Source organism: Dermacentor silvarum, chromosome 1, assembly GCF_013339745.2.
Source record: "Dermacentor silvarum isolate Dsil-2018 chromosome 1, BIME_Dsil_1.4, whole genome shotgun sequence".
Lineage (NCBI taxonomy): Eukaryota > Metazoa > Arthropoda > Arachnida > Ixodida > Ixodidae > Dermacentor > Dermacentor silvarum.
Genome location: NC_051154.1, coordinates 101737906 through 101744245, shown reverse-complemented (window position 1 = coordinate 101744245; position 6340 = coordinate 101737906). Strand labels below are relative to the sequence as shown.

Here is a 6340-nt window from a genome sequence, read left to right as displayed (position 1 = left end):
TCAGTTCTGTCATGGGAAAGACCATATGGCTTTTTACGGACAATTGTGGGTGTCACGCAGCCTAAATGATACTTGTATAACAGGTGTTGCTGGTGGAGAAGCACCGAAGCAAATAAGGCTATCATCCACTGTCTTAACAACTTGCGTGTTTTAAGCATTCACACTGCAAATTCCCTCATATTGAGGATCAAGTGTTATGCCATCTTTCCAGGGGATGTTGATCCTTAATCGTTTCATATCAGGTCTTGAAAGTTTGAAATTAAATTCACCATCATTCCTTACAAGGGCGTAAACACTAAGCTACGTACATGTTTTGAAATTCTATGGGAACTGTAGTCCAATTTTACAAAAGTCTCGTTTTACCGTCGTAGCTCTGGACTTAAATAACTTTGCCTTGGTAGATTTGTTTCTTTCTACCAAACCTAAATTAATAAGGCTAACCGATGCACCCGTGTCAACTAGAACGTTGACATCTCTCGCATTTGCCTTCATTTTTTTCTGAAGTACGTTAATCTTTAGAACAGGGTGTCTACCAAATTACTTTCTCCAAATTCTCCGACTTTTCCAGGTTTTCCCTGACACTTCTAAGCATATTCCCTGACTGTTATCATGCAGCTGAGGAGAGCATTCAGAAATCACCATGCTAGTGATGAAAGTTGTGGGCGGTATTAGAGCTGGCTGCTCAACTGGGCTTCGACGCAGGCACTGTCGTTACCTACATAAAAAGAGGAAGAGTGCAAGCTATGGGTTTTTGCACATGTCATGAATCAAACAAACCCCTGCAATTATTAACCACCAATAACTTGCTATCAAAAACAAGCTAGTACAATTGTAACCTACCATTTGCGTTTGTGAAACATGTCCCTGCATTCATCAAGAGCTTGCCAGTGACCTCATTTTATGGGCTGATATCGGTAGCCACAAGCCTGCTTAGCAAGATTTTGGAGTACTGATAACGAGTCCTTGAGAGGTAAAAATGGGGAGACAAGGCACTTGCATAATTCTACAAATCATGTTGTTTTATTTGCTTTCCTTGGCTGCAGGAATTCTTTTACAATAAAAGCACTAAAGACAATTCCTGCAAGCACAGAACACTCACTTCTGGCGGTGGAGTTACTTACTGAGAGACTCAATTTCTTACTGCAGCAAGGAGGCCTCAACCTGAGCATCCTTGATGACCTTTTGCCTTTTCAGTTCAAGCTCCTTTACAAGAGCACCAGCTCTCTTCTTTTTCCTGTCGATGTCCGACGCATCCAACTGTTCCTGCTTCTTTCTCTTCAATACGTCCTTCCATCGGATGTTAGCACTACGGACCATGTCGACCATTTTGTCTGTTATATCAACTTTTGCAACACCACCTGTAGCGGACACTTCATCAAACACTAAGCTTTGTGCTACAAGGGACTCTTCCTTCATGTTCTCCACGAGACATTCCTTATTTACAGAAAAGCCACGTTCCACAGAAGAATTGTCATGCAAAAGGCAAAGGATAATATTTACAAACAGCAGTAGTTCTTTATCAGCATTTAGCCAGAGTTCAAGCCATAGTGTTTCCAAGCGCTGCTCCTTTCAGCCAAAGTCGCGCATGTGTGCTTGCGCAGAGCTGGTTGAGCACACTTCGACATAAGATCGACCTGCCCTGTCTGCTTGTAGGCCGGTGAGCCACCCGTGCTCTATGAACACTCCTAGCGCAATGGTTAACCGCTTCTGATCAGCTTGCACTGATGAGGCACAAACTGCTGGGTCCAAGCAACTGGCCCCCCTCGTCAATGTGAACTTCAATGGTGACTTCTCCATTATCTTTTGTGAGCAGGCCCTTGATGAAGAAAATGCATTCTTTCTTAACGCTCACCATAGCAATCTAAGAATGTTTGGCGATCTTCCAAAGCTCAGCTTTGGCGGCAAAACCAATGTTGAAGGCAGCTATAGGAATCATGTTCTCAGAATTGTCAAGGTCGATCCTGAGTAATTGAACGGCGTGTCACCAGCGCTTAGCGTTTCTTTTGTGACAATTAGCCCCAGCAGCGAGCGCAATAGGCCATCCAGTGCAGACGCAAGAAGGGGAACCATTGGTTTCTCTGACTGGAACTCAGCCAGTAAAGGTTCTAGTTCTTCAGCAATGGAAAGCATAAAAGCCAGTTTAACTGGCAGCTTCTAGTCAGCCACAGCCTTCTCAACATTGTTATAACTCCAGCACGTTGGTCTTCTTTTCTCTCTCTTTGGTGTACTCGTCATGGATCAGGGCAATGCCGTTCAATTACTCAGGATCGACCTTGACAATTCTGAGAACATGCGTGACCAAGTTCGGGAGAACTTGAAGTGCCCTCGCATTAACCTTGGCATTCTCTAGCCACCTCACTGAGCAGAACTTCAGTGGAAAGAGAGTGCTTCCCGTGTGGCTGATGTAATCAGCTCAATGTGCAGGCACATTCTTGAATAAGTTGTATATGCTGCAAAGGAACACCACAATGTCCCATTGTGTCACCTTGTGTCCTATTTTAAATGCGCTGCTCACAACGTGCCATCAACAGCTCCCTATGTCCAAAATATTTTCACTCGCATCAGATATGCAGCAAGCTCCTCCTTCCGGGACCTCAAGAACTTCAAATTAATGTTCAGGCCGCCTATTGATATTTGTAGGCTTTTTGCCTGCTCAATCTTCTCAGTAGCTTTTCTGAATGAAGCTGCTAAATCTTCTGCACAAGTATGGCCTAAAACAACATGACGTGAGGTAGCGGGTTTTCACAGAGGCGTCAACTGGGTCCCAGAACCTGACTAATACATCCATTTGCTCTTTTTGCACAATTTTGTTCAGGGACTCATCAAAAGCCATGACCACGTGTAACACACTATCAAGCTTCAACAGCAGCTTGTTTCAGAAGTACGGGGCAATACCGTGACAAATCGTATAGCCGACTTTGGCCTTCTCAAGTTGAATTTTCTTCACGATGTCCCACGCGGGAAACTTCAGAGGAAAAGCGGAGCAGACGCTGCTGCTGAACGAAATGTTCCTTGTAGTGCTACAGCATTTAGGCACCAAATAATTTCAGCTTTTGTGACCCATTTTTTTCACCACAAAACTGCTTGAAGAAGCTTTTGCATCGGGCGCACCGCAGGAGTCCATTCGGTGCTCGTGCCAGGTACCGCAAGGGCACTATCAGTAGCAGCAGTCATGGAACAGGCAGACTGTAAGTTGAGTCCAGCACTAAAACAACCGCGAAGGTTTGTCTGGCTAGAACTTTGTGATGAGCTCATAGCGGATTGGTGCGTCTTGCTTGCAGTGTGGCTGGCAACTGCTGTGTTGATCATGTTGCTGAGTTCTCTGAGAAGGTCTTCTGGCAAACTTTGCATTCAGCCCTACCGGTGTCGTCCGGCATTGCCCTGATCCATGACGAGTACACCGAAACGTCTGGGTTCCCCCAATCCAGGTGAAATGAGCCCTTCTTTGCAGGCGGCATTGCGGCTCACATACCACGTACAGGCGCGGCCACTGTTAGAGGTAACACGGAGCGGGTGGCCACGCTCCACGGAGTGCCACGACGGGCGCAGCGCGAAGTATTGTGGCACAAGCGCAATCAATGCCAGAGGCGGAGTTAGCTGCGCGTTGTCTGTTACGGTTCCTCCCACTTCGCTGCACACGCTCTAGTACCGTAGCAGATGACACGCAACTAACTCCGCTTCTGGCGCTGATTGCGCTTGCGCCGCAATACTTCGCGCGGCGCCTGCTTGGTGGTCCGAGGAGCGTGGCCACGCCCGCCGTGTTACCTCTAACAGTGGCTGCGCCTGTACCTTGTTGACAGAACAATGGCAATATGGCAGCTGTCCAGCGCGGATCGGATCAAATCTAACCTGGATTGACTTAGCTATATTTTTCTTTTCTTTTTTAGTGGGCGGCCAAAACTATTTTATAGCTAGGTCCCGTAAGCATGGAAAAAGAAAAGCTGACTTTTTTTTTCCGGCCTGGAGGAAGGCCTGTGAGTGCCATAGCCGTATTAGTTTGGTCCCTCATTTATCATTTGATACGAATGCACGAACATTGCACTAATCGGAATGCTTTCGAGCCAAGCTAAGACATGCAAACGCTTTATCGGCATGAGTTGTGTTGCTTTATCGTTGCATTTACTGTATGGTGTCTAGAAACAACAGTTGTGCCTTGCCGTCTTCATACGCTTTTTATCCGCCGTTCACTGTGGTTGAAGCCAAGAGAGCGACTTTATCAGCTTTGATCTAGGGTTAAGATTGTTTCCGTCGACCTTCGCACAGACTTCTGTCTTTTAGTTTCCATCACTTGGTGAAGTTTTTGACAAATTCCCTGACAATTCCCTGACTTTTCCAGACGGTTCGAAATTTCCTTACAATTCCAGGTTTTCTTGGTTTTCCCGGTTGGTAGACACCCTGTAGAAGGTAAACAATGGCACTCTTGATAGGCAAATATGAATGCTCACTTTGTTGTTGAGAGATCACCACCTGGTGGCACGAGTTCCAAACTTTGCTCCTGATGTCGCATTTGCTGGGCCGGAACAGTCGATGCCTTGCTCCTTTGATGGCGGGATTGAGTGCCAGACGTCATGTGGCAGACTTTCGATGACGACGTACTTCAGACTGTAAAGAAAATTATCCACTGGGCTTAGCTGTCTTGTCTGCAACTGTCTTTGACCATCCTTGGTCATTCCAAGTATGAGAAGCGGAATGACCGCCAAGCCTGGGACCTTTGGGCCGGCCAGTTCAGGCAGTCTTCTGTTCTAAAGAAAAAAAAAATCAAGAAGACTTTCACTTTGATGCTTGTAGAGAGTAGCCTTTTCCCATTGGCAAACGGCGCTCAAGCTGAACGCAGATAGAAAACTTTTCCATTCTTCCCAAGCTTTATTCATGTGTTCAACAATCCTGAAGTCATACCACTTTTTGGCATTGCCCGAGAGGTATACAGGTAGATTCTGCACTTCTTCTGCATCAGTCATCCATTGGTTCCTCTTGTAAGCGAACTAATAAAAGTTTAGCCACAAAGATGGAGCTAAATAATTGCCGTCAAATGCTTCTGCCTTCATAAGTTCACTAAAGGGGCACTCCTTTTCTTGTATTATCTTGATAATTGTGCTAAGAGCCTCTTAATGTTTTTGCGTCTGTTTATATTGGCTTTCAGCATGTGTGTCAGTGCACTTGCTACATTGGGTTGGCATGAAATACATGTACCCTCCTGGTCACCATTTCCAATGAGTCTAAAGTATTCTATGGCGAGATTAATCGTGGCGGTACCTTTTCTCAGGACGTCATCCACTGCTGTCACTGCCTTGGCCACAACCCATCTGGGAAGCTCAGGAGACCTGGTGTCCAACTCAACAAGGACTTCACCATCCAGTAGACAAGTTCGGAGGTACCAGCATTCATCTTCTTGAGCCCCCCCCACCCCCTCTGAAATTTTGTGGAGCCTTCATGCACAATGATTAAGACAACCATGCCTGAAACCATCCTACATTTTTGTCCATGAATGGCTTTTCAGATTGCAGAGACAGTCCTGTTCAAAAATGTTGTTTCCTGCCAGTAAACCACAACAACTTGTTTGCCAATGGCTGGGAAATGTGTCACACCAGAAAAATATGTTCACGGACACTTCGCTACCTCACTGTCGATACCTTAGCTGGCATGCCTTCCTTCATTATGTGTGCTTAGCCGAGTGAACTTTGCATTGTTTGTGGTCCTGCAGGTGCTTGCTTTGTGCATTTCATTGCATTGACTGTTGGCGAAAGGGTACTTCAACAAAACCCTTTCTGTTGAAGATCTTGCAATGTTTCGGAACCCACTTGGTTCCTTCTTGAGGGGTGAATACAATGACCCCAAGAATGGAAAATTAGTAATACAAGAACAATACAAAGATTATTTTATTGACATCATACTAAAAACCAAGACCTTATTTTATATAATGCACTAATGACTGAAGAGGCTCCCTGAAGCCACAATGTGCAATGCACATCATCATCATAAGCCTATTTTTATGTCCATTACAGGACAAAGGCATTTCTCAGTGATCTCCAACTACCCCTGTCTTGCGCTAGCCGATTCCAACTTGCACTTGCAAATTTCCTAATTTCATCACTCCACCTAATTTTGTAATCTACGACTGCACCTTCCTTCCCTTGGCACCCATTGTGCAACTCTAATGGTCCAACCTACCCTATGAATTGCATGGCCTGCCCAGCTCCATTTCTTTTATTAATGTCAAGTAGAACATCGGCTATCCCCGTTTGCTCTCTGATCCACACTGCTCTCTTCCTGTCTCTTACCGTTGCGCCAAAATTTTTTAAAATTTCATCATGCTTTACGCGGTCCTTAACTTGTTCTCGAG

General features: G+C 45.5%; 1 pseudogene; it reads right to left on the bottom strand.

Annotated features, from left to right (window-relative positions):
* Positions 1-2293: 2293 nt before the first annotated feature.
* LOC125944769 (uncharacterized) lies at positions 2294-3066 on the bottom strand (annotated as a pseudogene).
* Between the last annotated feature and the right edge of the window lie 3274 nt (positions 3067-6340).